Source organism: Dermacentor silvarum, chromosome 11 (genome assembly GCF_013339745.2).
Source record: "Dermacentor silvarum isolate Dsil-2018 chromosome 11, BIME_Dsil_1.4, whole genome shotgun sequence".
NCBI lineage: Eukaryota > Metazoa > Arthropoda > Arachnida > Ixodida > Ixodidae > Dermacentor > Dermacentor silvarum.
Window position 1 is genome coordinate 89,898,816 of NC_051164.1, and position 22,440 is coordinate 89,921,255.

The 22,440-nt window shown below is 48.2% G+C and overlaps 1 protein-coding gene across 5 annotated transcripts in view; it reads right to left on the reverse strand.

The window, feature by feature from the left end:
* LOC119433313 (uncharacterized) overlaps window positions 1–22,440 on the reverse strand; it is a 233,416-nt gene that overhangs the window by 83,127 nt on the left and 127,849 nt on the right. For 4 of the 5 annotated variants that reach the window (XM_037700460.2, XM_037700459.2, XM_049659100.1 and 1 more), the window contains one exon: window positions 9,535–9,619. The gene's annotated coding sequence lies outside the window, so the exon portion shown is untranslated. Of the gene's footprint in view, window positions 1–7,324; window positions 7,680–9,534; window positions 9,620–22,440 lie in introns of those variants that run through there. The other variant, XM_049659104.1, reaches the window with a different exon arrangement.

Here is a 22,440-nt window from a genome sequence, read left to right on the forward strand (position 1 = left end):
TCTGCGCTGGGGGAAGAGGGAAAGAAAGAGGAGTGTGATGGGTGAGGATGACGACATAAGGAGGATGCAGCTAGCATATTCAGAGCAGACTGGTTCACTTTTGAGAGGGAAGGCGCCAGCGTGCGAGGCATTCTAGCTATCAAGCAGCAGCAAATTAACGGGCTAAATTGAGATATAAACCTCCTGATAAGGGGGCGCATCTTCGAAATGTATACAAATCATGTCAGTGCAAAATGGAAAAAAAAAAAAAGATTGTTTCATACGCCCACAATATACCGGTTCTGACATTTCTACTTTTCCGAGTATTCAGCGCATGCGTGCAGAAGTGCAACTGTATAGTTTTCCGCACGCTGCTAATTGTTTCCGCACGCTGCTAATTGTGTATATACGAGAAACAGTAAAAAAAAGGGACGCACGTGGCATAAATCGAGAAAGACAGCTGTCGCGGGCGGGCAGTTTTCAAACCATACAGATGAATTCCAAGTTGATAAATTACTAGCGCTTAAAATCACCATTTCTGTCAGGTGCGATAAACTATCCGCGTCTCGCGGCCAGCTCCTCGGAGCCGTTTTTCCTCCTTACACTGCCCATCAGGAAACGCTTTCCAGCAACATCGAGAAATACGATCGAGTAATCGACAATGGCTATATTCAATTACGATTTCTTCGATGAGTGGTGCAATGCTGAACCACAGGCACCAGCATGCGCCGCGCGGGTCAATCTGCATGCGTCAGAACGGTGCCTGCTCAGCCTCGAACGCCACGTGCAATCGCTTCTGGTATAGTTCCCATAATTCAGTGCCACTTTGAAACATAAGTGTCGAAACCACTCGCGCGTGACGATTTCCTGGCCTGAAAGCACTGAAACGCCACCGGAATTCCGAACATCACAAACATTACGAGTTTCAATGGCGCAGTGCTAAAAACTGGTCACGTTCAAACTTCCCTCGGTCTGACAGAACTAAAACGTGCGATGATTGCAGACTCTACGCGTAGACGTACACTGTGTCCCTGCCTTCCACATCACCCTGCCCCCTTTGCAAAAGCTGGTCACGCTCGACGTTCTATCTATTTATCTCGTATGAAGTGAACTATAATTTTTTTTTCTTCAATACTCTCTACTAAAACAACAACAAAGACGCACTACCGAATATTAAAGGCCACAGTTGTCAGTTGTCGCGAAAAGCAAATGCATCGAGCGGAGGCGGTCATAATATCTGCTGATCAACCGTCGTCTTAAACAACAATTCTAGAAACAATTATTGCTAACAATATCGGGAAAGGCTTAAATAGAAGACGGCGTCACGCGAACGTCTAGTGTATAGTATACATATACGGATGGTGCGTGCACGCGCAAGAACAAACTCTACTTGAATGTCGTCCCGTCCTTTTCTCGAGAAAAAACATATATCGCGCTTTCCGGAAAGAGGAGGCGCGAAATCAGAACCCTCCAGATGGCGCCGGTGAAAAGGCGTTATTCAAGAAGACTACTGCACTTCGCGCATCCTCCTATATCCACAGTCTGCACATGCGCTATATGTCCATTTTACGACGCTCATCGAACGCAGTGAAAGACGCTTCTCCGTCGCGCGTTTTCATATGCGAGAGGCGTATAGTATGCGCAGAACAAAGCACGGATCTCAATACACAGGGTCTCGATCGCGCGTACTTCCAGGTAAGTAAGCCGAGCTGGAAGTGAAATCAAGTCCCGGAGAATGTAGGGAAAGCCAATACCGGCGCTTCGCAGGCACGAACGTTTGAAAAGCGAGCGTGCGCGTCCAAAACACGCTTTGAAAAAAAAAAAAAAAAAAAAAAAAGAAACACCTGGCATCACGCGTACGAAGCCTCGAGGAAGAGAAGCAGGAAAGAGCCGAGAACTCCCGATTGGAACACGAACGAATTCTGGGCACGCAGGCCAGGAGGCAACGGTATCGTTGAAATAGAATCCAGGCACGGCTGTAAGACAACGTTATGCGCTCATTAATTAAAGGGACGCTGTATAAAGCTACACTAGTGATGGAGCTATTCTGATAACGTATCTCTTCAAAGCACTGTTTACCCTTACATGGCAGGGAAAGGCTCATTTACACCGGAGAACATTCGCTGAAGATTGCAGACGGGCTACTTGTTTTTGATCACGAACTTCTTACAGCATGAAAAGAAAGAAAGAAAGAAAGAAAGAAAGAAAGAAAGAAAGAAAGAAAGAAAGAAAGAAAGAAAGAAAGAAAGAAAGAAAGAAGGAAGAATACGACGAAATTCAAGCTAAACCGTTAGCGCCCGTGCGCGTAGCCTTATTGGTAAATGCGCAAGATCAACTTCCTTGCATTTCGCGTCGAAGCTGCAGCTTCGGCACGTCAATATGCCATCACGGATTTCAAATAGCTTTCTTGTATTGGGACCTATTTCGGTGCAGGAAAATTTCCCGGAACTTGCATTATGTATTGAGTATCTGGTAATATCCGCCTTTGTCGATAAAAAGGTTAACTAGACTAGAACAAACGCAATCAAAATCCATAACGCCACCGTTAGCTCGTGCGAGAACCTGAAGTGGGGGCGATATACCAGGAATAAACGTGCTAGAAATTAACTCTGCGAAGCAGTTTTCGCGGATACACGGTGGTATTCGAACCTGCCATCAGCTATGCGGACCAAAGACCCCCGATTGATCATGCATAGGCTCGGGAACTAACGTTCACTGCACAGTACTGATACGGAAGCGCGTGATAGACGAGCACGAAACGTCCTGAAAAGGCAGCAGAGAGAAGCTTCGGCGAACGTGTGCGTACGACACTGACAGGCACACAGCTGCGTGATATAGTGTCTACACGAGCCAATATACGATGTGATCCCTAAGTAAAAAAAAGGACGAGGTTAAAGAAGGAGTGAGAGAAAGTGACTTCCCTTAGACGATTCTGAGAGGGCGCGAAGTCGCTTTGTTTCGACCGTGGCCTTGCGGGCTACCGAGGAGAGATCATTAAAGGTGCAGCTGGAGGTGAAGGCGAGCTTGCACACAGGGTGAAGGTGAAATGCGAGCGCTTTTCTGGGGCATACGCGATCCTCGTACCCAAAGGCTGACGATGAACGGCGACCTCACGCTTCGCAGATGCGCGAGAGGAAGAAATACCACCTCGAGAAGCGTAAGGTTAGATACGCGTATAGAACTCGGTTTTTCGAGCAGGCTTTATAAGGGAAAACGGCGAAATAGAAATGGCACCGGAGGATCCGATGAAATAAACGAGAAAAACGCGAAACAAGGTGAAACAACAAGAAAAAGCAGGTATGAGGGATTCTTTCGGCTGCGAGCTAATTTACTCCGACAGGAGCACTCTCCCACAGAGGAGAACCCCATCTAGCGTGCTTCACCTGCTTGTTGCTCAAAATAATTACGCTCACACCCAAGGCGTCGTGAGAGAGACGGAGATACGAAGGCTACGATTTCTTTCGTGCCGGCTGTAAGGGAAGACTGAGAAATAGGAACCGGAGACCCTCGTGACACAAACTACAAAAAGGAAAAAGCAACTATAGGTGGGCCTTTGAGATGTATAGCATACAGACATGGTCTGCGCAGCTGTCCTACAATCGGCGGCGTGACTTGGGGCAGAACAGCAAGGTATCTGAAAGAGGCAGCATGCAGGCGCAGACGTCGCGAAGGAGGGAGAACACACGGGACAGAAATATGAACGCAAAAGATAAATAAAGCAAAGGAAAGCTAAGCAAGTCCACTGAAAGCTAACGGCGCTTTACTATAGCAGGAAACTAACGGCGTCTGCAAAGCAAAAACAAGCAAGTCCACTGAAAGATATAACGGCGCTTTACTACAACAGGAAACTAACGGCGTCTGCGTTGCCTTCCACCAACCCCCAAACCCCCTTTCCTCCAACACAAACACACACGCACACCAGGTCGCTCACAATCGCGAGTATCACAGAAAGGGCTGTCAGCCGCTCAAATAAGATGCGAATACGACTCCGTAAACGCACATACAAGAAGCCGTAGGCGGCATATACGACCGAGTTTCTTCACAACTCGGTGATCCAGATGGAATACAGATAGTCGAGTCAGGAGCCAGAAAACTTACGGGATAGAAAAACGAGCTACAGATCCGATTAGATTCCTCCGCGGATCCTTGCGCCGACTTTGCGTAGCAAACTCGCCGAGAGGCGCTATTCGCGTGGCCGTCGTCGCCTTGTGAACTCGTTTGTCAACGCATTTGCGTCTCCTGTCCTCAATAGCTTTCGACGAGGTGACGATTTTAACAACTTTCGCAACGTGGCAAGGACAAGGGTAATAAATTGTGCGAAGTGTCGCCAGCTCAGCGTTTCCACGCGCCTTTATCTTCGCTGTTATTGCGTTTGATTCTTTTCGTGTTTTTTTTTTTTTTTTTTTGCTTTGTCTGTGGTTGGTATGAAGAAGCAGCAGCAGCAGGTATTCCAAATATGCGACGACGCGGCCATTTTAAGCGCGCGGCATTCGTCGAAGGAGTCACGTTCGCAGTAAATTCCGAAACGCTGCCAAACCTTTGTGGAGCGCACGCCGAAAGAGAACAGAAATTTTCTCTCAAGCCCAGGTTACAAAAAAAAAAAAAAAAAAAAAAAAGTGGAAAGAAAATAAAGAAAAAAGCTCGGGAGATCGCACGTACAGCAAAATAAACCAGGCTATACGTGACTAACAGGTACCAAACAGCCTCTTTTTGTTGTTGCGATCACGTGCGCAGAAAAAAAAAAAAAAGACAAGCGTTCTCGCTAAAGACACGTCACCAATCGGAAAATCAGCCCGACAGATTCCCGAGCGCGATATAGAACGACAGGACGGGTGTGACGAAACGTAAGCGGGAATGAAGAAACGTGAACCACGCGGCTTGCGGCAGCTGCGAGAATTTCCCCCTATAAAGGCAGTTTATGCGGACTAGTCGCAATCTCGGATTACGTTACGCACGCACTCGGTGATAATTGCTTCTCAGAATCTTGGTAACAGGCTGAAGGAGCAAGAAAACACATTCACGTGCTTACCTGCACTCACACGCACAAACACTTAAGACCCCCTCCTTGAACGTTTGCGTATGTGTGTGAGTGCGTGTATGTCGTCTTCTTGAGCTCTGAAGCTGTTGCCGAGATAGAATGCCAACAAGCCCAGCTATACAATCTTATTCTACTTATCAGAAGCATAAACACAAGTGAGGGCGTGTACGCATAAAGTCCACAACGATATTTGGCCGTGCCTCGTTTAGACTGCGCTTACTTGACTGACGTTATTAAACGACCGCAAAGAGCCAGAATAGCAAATAAAATGACAATGAGGACCGTCAGCGCGCTATTTCGTTACTGTTTTACTTTACCTGCGGCGTGCACGATACCGCGTTTAGCAAGTGCCACTGAACAACTACTGCAGAGGGCTTACACCACACTTTGAAATAGTAGCGCAGTACGAAGATTAAGCAAACCGCGACAGTTACGTTAGTGACCACGGATATCGGAGGCACATATGACGCACAAGAGGATTCAGGCAAGAAGCTTAACGAACGAGCGCGAGCAGTTGCCATAAATGTAAATAAATAAACAAAGAAATAAATAAATAATATAGTTGTCTGAATGCATACATATTCCGTGCTACCTTTTTGCAGGAATACCGGAATGTGTATGTTGTGACGCTGCGTTCAACTAAACCATGCTTACCCATTACGGCACTGGATGGCTGTGCTCTTATCTGTCGGCATACACAGGGTTCCGCATCGACGAACACTTCCTAATACTGTATTTTTTCACGCCGATGAGAGGTGTGCCCATTGAGAACTGAACAAATAAAACTTTGTGATGTGATGTGTGATGTGATGTTCTCTCACTTGTTGGCTTCAGCACTGTGTCCTGGAATGCGTAACACTTAAAACGTGTTACAGTTTAAATGGCCCATTACTGGCGGATAGGGCCTGGAGGTTGTGCACGGGGCTTTGAGCCAGTTAAGCTTAGTCTCTGATGAGTGAGGTCTTTAGTATCCCGTGGGCAGTTCCTGCCAGTTATCGAGGTCGGTTGTTGTACGTTGGGTTTGCCCCATTCCAGCGGCTCTGCGTGAAAACGTCGCAGCAAATTCTAGTGTTACGGTATGTGCGCCACCAGCGTTGAAGTTCACGGCTCTTTCTCGGTGTTCTAATAGACCAGCAGAATCTAATGCGTAAATGGCTTTCATTATAACACCTTATCGACATCATAAGGTAGAAATGATTTTATGTTAAAAGTGATGAAAAATAATTTCACGCATGTTCCGAATTCATTTTTGTAAATAAAGTAGTCAAACTTTCAACGATTTTCAGCCTTTTTCGTATCTCCAAAAACATTACAAAAACAGCCGACGTCCTCGGATGTCTTCGGCTGGCCATCACTGAGTTATTATGGAAAACAACGTGGGTAGCTCCGGCGCATTCCGACATGTTCGGTAGATGACTAAGCTCGGAAGTAACAACGATCAATATGCGCTAGCGCGCATTAATCGTTCTGCAACTACAAATTATCGCAATTAGCGAGCAATTACTGAAGACTCCCGTCACGCTTGATCGCCCGCACGCCGCTACCGAGCCGCGCCGTTCGCACTCGGCATTGCACCCCAGAAATTGGCAGCCGAGCTACCTACGCCGTTTTTGTTTTGCTTCCATTTTTTTTTTTTGCTGTCTCGTAGTATATTTCTACCCATTGCCGATTATGAAACGCGGACTTTCCGGCTTCCCACCATCTTGTGCATCCACGCTACATTTCCCTTTTCAAGTTTCCCGCACGAGAACGCAGAGTCCCTGCGTTAGTACGACCTCACACTTATTTCGAAGTGTTTGCGAATGCCACGGCCACCGTCATTTATAATTAGGTTCGGAAAGTTCACTAGGTTGGGTCTATGGCTTATTCAGAATGCAATGTATTCCTTCTTCAGATTATCGCTACTATATATTACCATCATCATCATCATCATCATCATCATCATCATCATCAGCCTATACTTATGTCCACTGCAGGACGAAGGCCTCTCCCTGCGATCTCCAATTACTCCTGTCTTGCGCTAGCCTGATTCAAACTTGCGCCTGCAAATTTCCTAACTTCATCGCCCCACCTAGTTTTCTGCCATCCTCTACTGCGCTTCCCTTCTCTTGGTATCCATTCTGTAACTCTAACGGTCCACCGGTTATCCATCCTACGCATTACATGGCCAGCCCAGTGTATGTACTGTCCCCCTATAAACAAACGAGAACATGCACTTACCTACGAAGTCGAAACTCACCGCCGAAGCTCAGGTGAGGTAAAGGTAAGCGATAGAACATGCAGAAGCGGAAACGTACGCTCACTTACGAAAAACAGCTCGCCGGTGCTCGAACAACACTTCGCGATTGAGTTGAAGGAGGAAAAAAGGCCAACCGTTGACAGCGGCGGGACGAACGGGGAGCCACCGAGAGGTGACGAAGGGCGGCGGTAGCAGCTGACCGCGCGCCAGGGCATGTGTGTGTGCGCCCCCCTCTCTCACGCGCACGGAGGCGTGTGTTGCGGCTGTAGTACAAACCTGGGACTCCTGCCAACTGCGAACGGGTCCGCGAAGTTGGCTAACACGGGATACACAGAGAGAGACCGCGCTGGGCTCACTCGGCAGCGAAGAAAGGTGCTCTAAGAAAGGGCGCCGGGCCACGGCCACGGAGCACCTGCATTTTTTTTTTTTTTTTTTTTTTGGGGGGGGGGGGGGGATTTTGCGCTTTGAGTGAGCGAGTTCGTCTTCACGGGTTCATTTGGTGCGAGACGCCAGCGAGAAGGCGTATACCGCGTTTTTCGCGATGTTAGCCCAGCCCCCCCCAGCCAGCCACCCTCCTACACACCCTTCTCCTTCACTATTACACACACACACACACACACACACACACACACACACACACACACACACACACACACACACACACACACACACACAAAGGGGAATGGCGGCGCACACTACAGTAGGACAGCGGTGACGCGTAGTTGGGTGTATTCAGAGAGCAGATGAGCACATGAATTGCGCGCTTCACAGCTATCAAACGGCGCCTGAATGATATGCGTCTGAAGGAAGCTTTTCAATTGTAGTCTTGAAGGAGTATAACATTGCCTTTCGGCAGCGCTTACGCCGGTAGGGTTTGTCGGCATTGCGTCCAAATGCGTCAGAAATCTTAGAGCACGTCACGCTGCGAGTTTGTCGTTGCTTTGATCGTCCTTGTATGCTTTCGATCTGAATGGAAGGTTGGAGAGCGCGATCACGGCATGCGTGACTTCGTTAGTACTATTAGAAATGTAACTGAATCTGCTATATCATCCCAGTGGAGTTGTTGAAATGTGGGAAGCCTGTCAAATGTATGCAATCCTCAGCTGAAATCGGCTGGGATTTTCCGGAATGCAGGTTATACTTTGATTATAGATTCAATAATATCGTCATCCGGCTGTTTGAAACTCCGAAATAAATTCTGCGGGACCGTTCTTGTTTCCTTTCAACAATGCGGACATGCTTCCACAGTCTATTTTTATGGTATCGCAGTTGTATACTGTGGTGTTAGTCTCTAATTAACTGCGGTCATAGACCTGCTACGCCCCGAGAAGTGGCATTAGAAAGTTTAATGACCTGCCCATATTATACGCATGTGCAGTTTACAGAATACTGTAACATCGGAGATCTGGACGGCAACAGCAGCACTACTAACGAGAATCTTTTGGTTGTACGTTCGAGCAGAAGGCGTCGGAAACGTTACTGCATCTTATGTTGCTCTCGTCGAAAGAGATGAACTGGACCACTATGCATACAGCGATTAGGTTGTTGTCGACGCATTTGCGCCAGCAGCTAAATTACATATGGTAATAAATATTAGCACTGCGCGCGCTGATTGAGCTCAACGTCACAAGGTAGTGCCAGGAGCATTGACGTTAACGTTTACGTTACCGGCGTTAAAAAAATAGCAATAAACGTGTTAAGTCTCTCTCTCTCTCTCGTACGTATCACATGGCGACAGTCCGCGGGTGCTTGACCTTAAACCGACGACAGCGCCGTCCCATACATGCGATGACGTCACGTTACGCGGCTTGTCTATACAGTCGATCAAGCAAAGCTTGGATAAAAAAAAAATGTGGTCCATGAAAGCAAGCACGACCACCGGCAACCTAAGAACGAGGCACGGCCTGCGCATCGTCAAGCACTTGCGCTGACGACGCGACTGCGAAGAGTTGCCGAGTCAAGACAAGCCAAGTTCGGGTCAACATCTTTCTAATATAAACACATCGGGCTCCGCCCTTCATCACCCGCTTTGATCAGCACTGGCGGGATAAGCAACAAGGCGCGTTCAGTCGAGTAAATTCAGTAGGCGCCAGTTTGTTTTGACGGCACCCTCCCAGCCTATATACGACGGAGCCGCGATAACTTATTTTCCAACAGAGACGGCTACCAACTGCGCGCTAGGCAGGAGTTTATAGACTCCTTGATCTCTCATGGGCCCGCTCTACAACCCCTGCTGCTCTTCGGCTGTGGGTAACGTTTCGTGGCTGCATAGACTAACCTTGATGATGAGGACCGCCCTTTCCGTCATCACGTCTCGTCTACCGGGTGGCGGTGAAGACGCTGGGATGACTCCATCACGGATTCTGCAAGACAAAGGAGAAAAAAAAAGCGTCGATCGTTATTAGCATACGCGCATTCAATTCACCGAAAAACAGGGAGCGCACTACATACGCAAATATAAAAATTAAAGGAACCAGTTCCTTACAACAAGTAGCCTTATATTGTAAAATTTTGTCGTTCGTACATATTCCGTATATGGCCAATATTTACCTTGGAATAACTTCTATTCCTATTTCCGATTTATCTCAACTCCAACGACAACCGTCAACGGCATTTAACACTCTTTAGAATGGGTACTGAGAAGGACAGGAAATGGATGACATAGATGGAATAGATGACAATAGATGAAATAGGTGTCGGTTCTTGAAAACAAAAAATATGTTGCGGTGAGAAAACTCGTGATTACTTTCTATTATCTGTATTAAAATTCATTCATTCATTCATTCATTCATTCATTCATTCATTCATTCATTCATTCATTCATTCATTCAATATCGTAACCAACACGTGTCAGCACAGGTTTGCACCAAACTTTTCTATCCCTATTCACCAAACAAGAGCCTTGACCGCCATTAAACACTATCCGAACAAGGTACATTGAACACGACATAATACAAGCAACAGCCACAACAGAAGCGCCACATAGTGCTAGAACTTCGAAAAACACCAGCACAATTCCCTCGGCACTAGAGTACAGAGGTGAGCCGCCTTGTCCAGAAGGCGGGGAACGGCGGCTTCCGGGGCTCTCCGGAGCCAGCCAGCCACGTCTAACGGTAGCTGCTGGGACCAAACGTGCCCAGCACCCACTGTTAGACGTCGGGCCCAGCAGCTTACGTCGCTGGCTGGCTCCGGGGAGCCCCCGGAAGCCGCCGTTCCCGCCTTCTAGACAAGGCTGCTCACCTCTGTACAGCTCCTCTTACGGACAAGCCCATCAATCCAGGATCTAATCTACGTCAACGTTGTGCTTTGCTTTCAAGACTGAACCATCATCGTTCCAAGCGAAAAAAAAAAAAAGAAGCGTTTTGTAAATATAGAGCTCACAAATTGCGTTTATGTGCTGCTCGCAGATGGTGCGATGCGCGCAGTGATTGAGCGCTTACGCAACCCTGGACTCGAGTCATTGAAAAGGCAGCTTCTGAAAAGATCCTTTGTCCTCATCACCATGTTTCACCCCTAGTCAATGGCGTACATATTTAATTCTTACTTTCTCCTGAGAGACCTTTCGAAAAAGGTCCAGGGTCTTTATTTAAGTAATTAAGCGGAACTTAATTACTGAGAGGTTTTGTGCGCGATTAAATCGGGAAATGTGGAGACCGCCCACAAAAACTGCGGCCACATATTTGCTAACTAAAGGTTCAAGGCCTTACAGTTAAAAAAAAAAGAAGAAAAAGTGTATCAGTTAGGTGGCGCGTATAAAGTGAGCAGGACAGACACAGCAAACTGGCGGCACAAAGGACATTACCATTGGTTACCGGTAGAAATATGCATAATTAACCTTCAGGCATGTTATTCAGAGAGATTTCAAGTGGGTTTTATATAACAATCGCCATATAAAAGTGTGAAGTCCTAAATCCATCATCGGTCTCGCAGAACACTTGCTGGTCTGCCTTTCCGCGTAATACTTTCGCTGCAAAGTATGATTTCGAAATCAGTCGTACCGAAATCGGTCATAATACACTGAAGTGCGTCGCGTCACGCTGACGTACCGGCGCCGAGGATTCGGCAAGAAATTCATAGAAGTTTGGCATTAATTTCTTTCTTTATCAATCAGCCTTCTTCGAAATGAATGAAGTAAAGGTCTGCAATACATCTTTTAAGCAACATTGTATAAACGTTACCCGGAGCTGTTGTCGTCCATGTTCTTACGTTTACCATAATTGCCGTCTAGCTCTTCGCCGTAAGCATTTTTGCATTTCAGGAATAAACTTGTAACTGGGAATCAGCGCTCGAATGTGTACACACCAATTTCTTCTTCCTCGTCTGTCTTAGCACTGTTTTGTTAAGTAGAAACTTAATTACGATAGTGGAAATCTGGGCCTGTTGGTTCATGATGATCGGGTTGTATAGCGCAGAGGGAACGGCCACAGAAAGAAGCACAAGACGACACACAGAACGCAAACCACCAACAGAGACTTGAGACATCATTAACCAGCACGAAAAAGACAACGAACGACCATCCGTTGTCTTTTTCGCGCTTGTTAATGATGTCCCAAGTCCTGATGTCCAATGATGTCCAATGATGTCCCACGCATGCGCAAACGACTGCCTCCCAAGAAACTTATTTAGTCTCGCTCATCAGCGCCCCTTATTTGAATAAGCCCGCAACGCCAAACGTCGTTGGGGCTCTAAGTGTACACGCAAGGACAAACAGAGTTCGCAGCTGTTGGCGTGTATCTACCCATTGCGATACATCGCTCTAAAAGGCCGCGCGCATTCTACCTTCAATCCGAATCGCCCGCTACGTCAGGGGACGTCTCTCGACGTACGCCCGCCCGCACGCATCTAGATCGCTCAGAGCCGCTCGACCCGCCACGCCAAACGGGTCGTCGTGCCGGAGGCCGCGAAGAGTTCGCGTGCTTGTCTCTGCCTCGTCGTTTACTCAAGAATGCCGCTCCCGCGGCGTCGACGGAGATTCGAAACACGCGCTTCGAGAGCGCCAGACAGAGAAGTCCGAGTCGTCGCGGAGCGGGGGACTGCATTCCAACAGTGCGCGCGCCGGCCGCCCGGCGTCGAGGCGGCGCTGCTGCCGCTGGTACTCCGCGCTTCGGCCTTAGCGCCACGCACGTCTTATATTTCGTTACTTTTACATCCGTTGAAATGAAGCAACGAAGGCAAACATAGAAGGGAATCGTATAGGTCAGCAAGGCTTGATGTAGGGCTTGGTGACTCCCCGCCTGTTTTGCGCTAAAGCAAGCGTTTTTACTGTTAGCGCTATGATGGTGTAACTGGGACGCCAGACGCGCGTCATCGTGATATATGAGACGACGATGATGATGATGACAGTGATGCATAGGAGGAGATGACGCTTAATTCTGCAACCTTTGAGGGAGCAGTGAAAGTGAAAGTGGACAGAAGATGAGAGAGAATGAGGGTTCGTATACACCACCACATACGAGAGGTGCGGTGAGCCGTAATTAAGAAAGCGGAGGAGGTTGGCTCAACTTTCTCTAGGTGGCGTTGGTAGGCTACAGGTGGACAGTGAAGAAAAAAAGAAAGAAAATAGAAAGGAGGCACATAGTAAAAGAATAAACGACCTGGGTTCGAGGTCACTGCCTTGCCTTGAGTCGGAGAGACACTAATTGACTGAATAATGAGGAAATATGGAGGACATCTGGAGTCGCACAGTACGATGACACTATAAATGAATCTATATTTCATCTATATATCGAGCCCCAAGAACGTGTGTACGAGGAGTGATATGTGGCATAATCTATTTAGAACCATTCATCTAGGGCAGCCGTTGCAGAACCGGGGATTTACTTAGTACTGGTTAGTTTTACCACGCTGTACGAAGTGGATTAAAGACACCAGCCATCTGCAGAGTAGTCGAAGACGTCCTAGTCCTTCTTCGTTTCTCTCTCTCTCTCTCTCTCTCTCTCTCGTTTTTCTAACTGTACACCAACCCGAACGAGAAGCCACGGCGGCAACCGCAAGCAGGCCTTCCGAGCTAACGCCGCTCGATGTGAATACAAACGCGAACTGGGCCAGAGGAAGGGCTGCCCAACCGAACGAACAAACGAACGAAGCTCGAGCTTATCGCACGCGACAAGCGGCCGCCGTACGCCACCGCGCCCGACCCGCCTCATCGGAAATGCGAATTTGCGGCGAGCGGGAAATCGACATCAGACGCGGGCCGGTCCGAGCCGACCCCTCGATCAGTCCCGGGCATCAGACGAAAAGCGATAGAAGAAACAACTCGAAAGGCAGGGATAACAAAGAAAGAAAGAAAGAAAGAAAGAAAGAAAAGAAAGAAAGAAAGAAAAAAAGAAAGAAAGAAAGAAAGTTATGAATGGAATGGCAAAGAAAAGAAATCAAACTAACGAGCTCGAACTCACCGAAAGTGTCGGCGAAATTCGACTGTAACGACGGCTAGGTTAATGGACTTCGGTGTCAACAAATTCAATAGATTGATTGATAGATGGGGTTCAATGCCACAAGGCGACACTGTGGATACGATAGACACGGCGTAGCAGATCGCTCCAGATTAACTTTGACCACGTGGTGTTCTTTAATGTGCACGCAAGTACACGAGCGCTTTTGCATTTCGCCCCCATAGAAATGCGGGTGGGGAATCGAAGCTGCGACCGTCGTGCGCTGCAGCTGAACACCATAACCACTGCGCCACCACGGCCGGGTGAATAAAATCGCGCCCATTCGTAGAGTGTAACACAAATGCGCATGAAGCGATTGCATTTCTCTGGATAGCGTGGCAGCATCCAGCTGTGCAGCGCGGGATTCACGGTAGGGGGCACTGGTGATACCCTTTGCAAAGATAACCTTTGCACAGGGTAGAAAGAAGTTTTGAGGAAGAGCGAAAGAATAAAAGGGAAAAAAATATTAAGGAGATGTATACAAAAATGCTAGAATTAAAAGCTTGTATAGCATACCTGATTAACTCGAGCATGCTAGGAGGCTATTTGTCAACGCCCTGTTTCAAAGGGGATGCCATTAAATCCGCATCATCGTCATCATCATCATAGAGGGCACATAGCGTAAAGGAGTGAATAAAACACAGAGTAGCGTCCAGGGAAAATTTTATCTCGTGCAATTTTTGTGGGGATGTCTATTCATTATAGCCAGTTTGTCCTCGTGGGAAGTAAGCTTAGCTAAAGGAAACGACAACATTTGTCATAGTATTTAAAACAAAACAGGAAAGAAGACCTCGGTGGCTACGGCCACCGAACCACGTCAACTATTTACAAAGTGGCTGCCTCTACAGCCGCTATGCATCCGTCCATCCTTCGCCTTCAGAGTGCATCGACACTAGTTCCATTGGCAACCCGCAGCGTGCGAAGAGGTCTCCAAAGCACACGCCACGTGACTGTGTTTCGCTTAACATGTAGCGGACACGGCAGTACACGCACACAAACGCACAAACACGCCGAGGAGAAGGCAGGGAAATAACGCGGCAATCCACTTCGCGCTGCTGCACGACATCTATACACAAGACAGCGGGAGGCTCCCCGGCGCCGGCTCGACGGGCGCAGTTATCTCGTGCAAGAGGCGCAAATCTTCGGACGCACGCTAATAGGCCCGCGCAGGTAAGATGAACACAGCAGGGGTGGGTGTGTGTGTGTGCGTGTGGACTACAGACGCTTCGCGACGGAAACGAAGGCTGAGCACGCGCCTCGGTCCAGGAGGAACTCGGCTCAATCTTCTCCGAACGCGAAAGTCGAAGCGCGCGAGCACGCACGCGTACGAACACACTGCACGCGCCTATATACAAGCGCGATTGCACGGCGCACCGCGCGCGCCTTCCGCCTCCAGGCGTTGGCCTCCTCCTCCGGCGATCTGACATCCTAATGACCGCGCAATCGCCCCGGACTAACTGCGCGCGCGGAAGACCGGGCGCTCGCCGCCGCTCTTATCGTCCCGCCGCGGTCTCCTTTGTGTTGTTTTGTTGCATCTGCACCGCCGCTGTCGCGTTGCTACCAAGACCAGTCGGCGAAAGCGCCGCTTGGTCTGCAGCCGGCGTTCCCTGCCGTCCGCCCGTGCAGTGAAGTGGGCAATCAGTGACCTCGTTCTCTCCATCTTCCGCACTTTCTCCGTGCACCCCCTTCTCAAACGCACTGCATGCGCGACCACACTCCACAGTCCTCCAGCCCCCACCCCCCTTACCACCTTCGCCCAAACTTTCACCTCCTCCGCCCTTCGCTTCGTACTCGTGCCGGCACGTTCGAGAACGGCGTCATTTTTCATTTCGCGCATCCTGTGATTATCCAACATTTATGAGTGAGACGGCGGGGATTTCCCGGTACGGCACGCACAAACTGTACCGCGAGGTGTGCGCGGTCGTTAGGCATTCGAGCGCGGAGGCCTCCAGCTGTTCTGAGCATGCGCACGGCTCAGTATACACGGTACCACTGCGGAGACTCTGCAGTCCACACTCCTACACATACAAACGAATAAAATGGGGGGGGGGGGGGGGGGGGGAGAGAGGGGGACCTTACTGCTGCTATCGTTCAATCACTGTGCATAACAGGACTAGTGCAGGATTTCATTTTCTTTGGATTGGCTCGTGTCGACGTCGGTGTTGGCGTACGAAAAACTATCATCATCAGCATTGGCTCGAGCGCGGTCGTCTTCTTCAGCAGCAGGCTCGGGGAGGTTGCGTTTACGGAGGTATAAGCAATTCATTGTCTTACGTAACGGACAGATTTATTTTTGAAGTAATTTAATTTCGAAGAATCGCAAACGGCACGGTTAGTTAGGTTGGCTAGTTTCCTTTATTTTTCTTCTTCGTGATGAATGCAGCGCACCGAAACACGTATACGACGAGAGGAAGCACACGTCCTGGGCATTTCGTAACGTGTCCATTCATCAGGTTGAACGTCAAGAAACTTGGCCAATTATCAGCTTTGCTGCAGAAGTTATTTAGAACATATGGATATCTGTTTTTTAAGCTACATAGAGATCAGATGCGGTGCATCCTTCTAGTACGCGACCACCGTTCCTGGATCGCAGCTTCGAAAGCGCAGTTACCGTATCCAGATCGAGCGTAGATACGCAATTCTGGAGGAGGTGCGATGCATGCAGCGTTCATCGAACTTGACTTTGGGACGTCGTCAAGGACAGCGGACTCGCTGAGCTTTCAGCGGTGGGGCCCTGCGTCACGCCTTCGAGTCACGATTCTCCCTTGCACACGACACCAGAACCATCAAGATGCAGGGATCAAGGTCTGCTACCAATATTTAGAAAATGGTTCGTCGTACGGGGCGTAGAAACTACACATTGCGAGCCTATATACTACTGCTACTACAGAACTTCCGCCGGCGCCCGCGGTAACGGCGTGCACCCTTCATAGCCGCGTTAACGTGCACGACTGCACAAAACGAGCGTCGGAGCCTCCGTGCAGTTAGGGTTAACAGCGTTGATAGTACAAGAATCACGTTTTGTAATCTTACTGGAACAATAGATAATCACGATGTCAACGGCCGCTGGGACAGCTTTACGGGGCATTCGCTCCAGCGAATCGCGGAGAGGAACGTTCGTATGTGGAAAAGCATAAAATAACGCTACCATGTTTCATTCATGGTTGTGTCTGCCCTATGCAATGTCTTTCGGGCTCTCAGGGTGCTTGAATACATAAATAAATTTAACTGTCATTGAGCGTCAGACTGCACTTGCTTCAGTCGCGCTTCTCGCCATCGCTATACAGTGCATCACTATCAATATATCGCTCCGTGTATGTTTTATCGAGTAAGTGGAACATATTTGGAAGAAACGTTCCACTTTGTGGAATTTACGGGGAACGAGATTAAGAATGTTGCACGACCCGGTTGGTCGCGAAGCAACGGTCGGACAATGGTCGCTCTGGTCGAAAAGGACCAATCCAGGATTACAGATGTAAGCGGTTTGAAAAAAAAAAAAGACATTGAAATTTTCGAGGAAAAAAAAACTTTTTTTTCTCCGTTTCTTTTTTTCAACCAGGATAAAATTGAAAAAAAAAAAAAAGCAGAGCTTCCACACGGGAGTTTCTTTTTAAAAGGCTTTTGCGAGGGAAATTGGTCAAAAGAAGGAGCTTGGGAGTCTGCGAAACCCCTGGATCCATCCATGTGGTGGCAAGGACTTTGCTTCAACCAACCCTTGAGCCCCCCGATCGATGTTATGCGAAGCAGTGTGCGGGGAGCCTACCAAGGTAACGAAACGACTATGAGAGCACCAAAACGTAGGCGGCTCTTTCATGACCTACATGACATTCATGTCATGAGTATCACTTTAGCTACGCTTAGGAGACCTTAAGGTGAAAGCCTTAGTCATGCTCATGACTATGACTTAGACCATAAAACTTAAGCCTTTTCCTTCACTTAGGCCACATCCGAACACATTCCAATGGTAATTGAGTGTAAATCTTTTTTCGCTGAGTCATTCTCAGTTTTGCTGTCATGGCCATGACTATGACTTCTACCATCATCCTTTAGCGTTTCCTTCATTTAGTGTCCACGTCCGAACCCATTTCGGTGGTATTTGAGTATTAATATTTTTTCGCTGAGTCATTGTCGTTTTTGCTGCTCATGATTGACTTCTACCATCATCCTTTAGTGTTTCCTTCACTTAGTAGTACCCACGTCCAAGTTCATTTCAGTGGTTTCTGATCGTTAATGTTTGTTCGTTGATTCATTGTCATTTATGCTGAGTCATGCTCATGACTGATTTCTACCATCATCCTTTAGTGTTTTCTTCCCTGAGTGCCCACGTCTGAACACATTCCCGCGGTTTTTGAGTGTTAATCGTTTTTCGCTGGTTATTTGTCATGACCTACATGAGACGCAAGTCATGACCTATCACTCATGTTCGTCATACACTCCTGTCATACTATGCCAATTTTGGTACCTACCAAGTTAACAAAACGAGCATGAGATCACAAAGACGTAGGCGGCTGTTACATGACGTACATGACACGCATGTCATGACATTCATGTCATGACCTATCATTTATGTTCGTCATACACTCTTGTAATAGTATGTCAATTTTGTTACATACCAAGTAAACGAAACGACCATGAGAGTACATAGACGTGGGCGGCAAATTAGATAGATACTGTCAAAATAGCAAATGTTCGCCAAGAATTGCTTCGAATTTAATAAATAAATAAATAAATAAATAAATAAATAAATAAATAAATAAATAAATAAATAAATAAATAAATAAATAAATAAATAAATAAATAAAACTGTCCAAGTTGGGTGGGATCAGGCATATGACAGTTACCGTGAGCGTGGCCCCTGACACCGAACGATTACCGCACGCACTCCGCAAAAACGAGAAGTCTTAGCGTGGAATACGCACAGTTTGTTCCGTATCGTCGAAAGCCGCCCAACAGGCGATCGGAATACAGCCGACAACAAATAATGCGGGATAACGGTGTAGAGGGAAATGACATGCAATATATAGGGCATAGGCGATATCACCGACGGGTCCTGAGCTTCATCGACAGCTGTGCAGGAAAAAAAAAATAAAAGAAATGTAAGGAAACCCGTACTTCCGCTAAGCCACAAAGCATTAGCGTCGTTGGAACGCGAACAGCTGGCTGTGACACCGGTACGGCGTACAAAGATGCGATGTGCGCGGCACTAAGTATGTGAAACTCCATGTATGTGGTAAATAAATGAACTCGAACTCCAACAGCCCAATAAGAAGATCATCACGTTCGCGTTGAGCAAACCGAACAATACATCTATTTAGCCTTGAAAGTTAACTTGAGCTTTCTGCGTTTCGTAGAAGACTTTCCTTCGGTCCCTGTCACAGACTATACGAAAAATGTTCTATTTCGTTTTCTCTCTCTCTCTCTCTCTTATTTGTGAGTGCGCGCCCACGCGCGCGCGTGTTGTTATTGCAAATCCCTCGAGTATGGTAGCAAGGAAGAGAAAATAAAGGCACAGGGCAGGGATGTTAACCAGAGGAAAACAAAAATAAATTCTGTGGTTTAACGTGCCAACACCACGATTTGATTAAGAGCTAGGCTACCACGTGAGGTTATTTACCGTGCACCCAGTGCACGGCAATTGCACGGTTCGTACACGGGCGTTCTTGCGTTTCGCCCCCATCAAAATGCGGCGGCCGCGGCCGGGATTCGGTCCCGCGACCTCTTGCTTAGCATGCAGCGCAACGACATAGTAGCCACCACGGCGAGGGACCAGAGAAGCGTTTGGTTGGCTGCATTACGCTGGAGGACGGGAATAACGGAATGGAAAGATAAAAGACAGAGGGAGGATAGGGTAGAGGGGCGAACGGTGAATTCGAACTGACACGCTGACGGCGCCATGCAGTCAAAGACGTTCACACAGGTCATTGCAGTCGCCCTCGATCAAGAAATGCCTTCCCTGCCTAATGGGTGGACGAGCGATTGTAGCGCCTGTACGGACAGCGGCACAATAAATACTCTGACGTTCTCTTCGCTACCGCAGACATCGCACGCTCCACTGTCGGCAATTATAATCAATGCAGTCTAAGCGTCAATGAAGGTAACGCCCAACTACACTTACAAAAGTGTGGTAGCGAGTTGAATAATAGTATAGTGTGGACAGTGCTCCGTTTCTGAGGCAGCCGTTTTATTCTAGCACCGTCCAGAAAGAAGACGACGACGCACCTAACGGTGATAATATGTACCAATGAAGGTGAGAGCAGTAACGAACAGTGCTCACAGGTAGTAAGAATTCGATTCACATCTCGCATAATTTGAGTAAGACAACAATTTAACGCCTTAGAGACGCAGACGAGATATATTTGCTTCCAACGTTTCTTATACCAGAATAAATAAAGCGGTAAATTGTGATACCCGGAAGGAAGCAGCGATGGTGAAGGACTAGTGAAGTGCGGGCTAAAATTAATGTCGCTCGACCTTGCCAAAAAATGAGCCAGCCCGAGTAAGTTAAGCCTAAAGCCACCTCGTTCACACCGCGCGCTCAACTGGGCACGTTGGCTACGTGCCGCAGGTCACGCGCACCGGTCGTCGCCATGGCGACGACCGGTGAAGACGGCGTTTCCGCGACACTCGGGCCGCTCGTCGGTGCCACGGCTGAGCCGTGGCCACGTACATACGGCGGTGTCTCGATGCCTGAGGGGAGCAGACGCGCAAATAAACGAACCGGCTGAGGACGACTGGCCGACGCGAGGGCGAGGCCCTGCTTGAACTTCCAAATGAAATATGTGCCCGCGCGCAGTCCCACGAAACCGAACGGACGACTCCAGCATTTCCGCGGTTTGTTTAGCAAGCCTGCTCTCTCCACTACATTTTTTTTTTTTTTGTACCTCCTTATTACCTTGCAAGAGTTACCGCACCGTCTCCGGGCGCTAAATCTTGTACTGCGCCGCATAAATCTACAGTCTCGCTTCCATCCATTTTCCTTGGTACGCGAGACACGCACTGTACCAGCCCCCCTCCATACGTCTAGGGTAGCAAACTGGAAAAAGCCTGCTTAACCTCCCTGCCTTTCCTTACCCGTCTTCCATGAACGTCACAGCAGACAAAAACAAATATTCGATTGTAGAGCTTTCTCGCGGCGCCAAGTCTTCCTAAAGTTTTACCACGACGCATTTGAAAAAGAACCTGCTCACAAGGAACTCTCTGACACCGCTGTTGCGCTGACCGCTAAAAGCAGGACTTACTTCGACCGTTGCCGTCATCACAGACACCTTGCCCAAACGCACCGAAGACTGCAGCCGGAGAAACTGCGTGACTGGGTGTTAAGTGAACACTTGCTGCCACATAAAGCTGACAGTCCTTTTGTTCTGTGTATGGTGGCTTCAATGACTTCAATGATGGTGACTGAAAGCGCGAAAGCCACCACGAAAAACAGCTGTGCTTCTGTAAGCGACGCGCATGCCACAGCGCAACGCTCTGCTTGCACTTGTTATTCCAAAGTTGGAGTACGCGTTCCCATGTGCGAGTCCATAGACACCTGGCATTTGCGTTCCCAACGACGTCACAGATCGTAGCCCTAATCGCAATCAAGTAGAACGCGCCAGTATGAAAGCGCCCTCATTCATGGCAGTGCGCAGAGGCGTAATTCAACGACGTGGATCGCCACACCGCCAACGAAAGACGTTACATCACCCAACCAGCAAAAACAGTTAGGCATGTGCGTATACATGTGCTCGGAAGGCACAGACGTTAATAAGTTCGACGCATACATGTGCGTGCGTGTGCGCACACAAACGCACACACTCACACACACATTTAAATAAGTGCGCGCGCTTGATTAATATTAAGGAGAAACGTCCAATTAGTATGTAAGAGCACTCTAATATGGAATAACTGCCTGCGAATCGTTTACGGATAGGCACTGTGAACACTTCAAACGAACAGTCAATAACAAATGTCTCGACGACATTCGAGCAAGTCAATAACGACCATGCAATATGCGTCGCCGCATCTCCACGTTCACCTACATTTCTGTAACAGAAACCGACAGCAGAGCAATTCACGTGCAACAAAACGTTACTGTGATCAGTTAGTTTTTTTCTGTTTCAATTTGTGCTGGTGGTATACGTGTATTAAATGGCATGTCGTCCATTTCCTTCCCGAAATATAGAATATAGTGTTGACGTTATATAGGCCGGAACACTAATTATCTGCTTCCTATACCAGCGGGGCGACCCTGCACGTATATATACAGGATACTATATTCAGGCAACGCGACGTGCACAGCCCAGAAAGCCCTTGACAGCGACGCTCTGTCAAGGGCGTATACACTGTGCACTCTAGACAAGTAAATATCGAACGGCCCGAAACAGCTCGTCTCTACGCTCACGTCAACGCCATGCAAAGAGGCCGCTTCAGGAGCTTGTTTACGAGAAAAAAGCACTCCGGAATTATTGCCCGGGCGCCCAAAGCATCCCCGCACGGGCGCATATCGGACGTCGGCGCATGCACGCCAAAACAAGTAAACACACCACGGAGACCTATACATGCTATACAGTCCCGGATGCACGCGTGCAAACATATTTTTGTTTTGTTTTGTTTACCCGCCTAACTAACCTATACTGGGAAAACAAGTCTGCCCGAACCTGTGTCGCGCCAGTGCGCAATATTTGTTGCAAGCACACTGAAGTCTTTTATTCGTGATGCGCTCGAGCACGCTTTATGTCGCGCTGTCATCCCGAAGTCGATGTCGCGAGGTT